Source organism: Lepisosteus platostomus, chromosome 5 (assembly GCF_059453375.1).
Source record: "Lepisosteus platostomus isolate fLepPlt1 chromosome 5, fLepPlt1.hap1, whole genome shotgun sequence".
NCBI classification, from domain to species: domain Eukaryota; kingdom Metazoa; phylum Chordata; class Actinopteri; order Semionotiformes; family Lepisosteidae; genus Lepisosteus; species Lepisosteus platostomus.
In genome coordinates, this window is record NC_142615.1 from 18,865,014 (window position 1) to 18,865,523 (window position 510).

The 510-nt window shown below is 45.7% G+C and overlaps 1 non-coding gene across 1 annotated transcript; it reads left to right on the plus strand.

Moving 5' to 3' along the window:
* The first annotated feature begins 221 nt into the window (after positions 1-221).
* On the plus strand, positions 222-293 carry trnat-cgu (transfer RNA threonine (anticodon CGU)). The gene has a single exon. It is a non-coding gene; the product is annotated as a tRNA-Thr (tRNA).
* Positions 294-510: the final 217 nt, after the last annotated feature.

The window sequence follows — 510 nt, forward strand, 5'->3', positions numbered from 1 at the left end:
GGACTAACAATGCACAAAGCAGATGAATGCGGAGCGTGAACAGCAAAATGTCTACACTGCAAGAAAACAGGACATTGTGCACATGTCTGCAGAACATCACGTCCGAGTTTAAGGAGAAGTATCCCTTTTATTGTTGTTGCTGCCTCCGGTTTACATTTGGCGATGTAAACCAGATTCAGAAAAAAATAATTTGGACAACCTTATTCCCATGCTTGCTTGAAGGCGCGGTGGCCAAGTGGTAAGGCGTTGGTCTCGTAAACCGAAGAGCGTGGGTTCAAGCCCCACCCGTGCCAGTTTCACTTGTCATCGCTTTCCTTTAGTTTCAAAGTCTTAAAAAAACTCGCAATGTAGGGATCTCAATAGTAAGAGAACATCACTGTCGCCAGCGATTAGTATTCTTGCATATCCTGCATTGTTTTTTAGTCGACAAAGCTTGTTTCACACCCATCTTCCGAATGATCGCCTCAGCATTGGGAAGGAACGTGCGCTTGGTACAGCCCCCGACTCCAT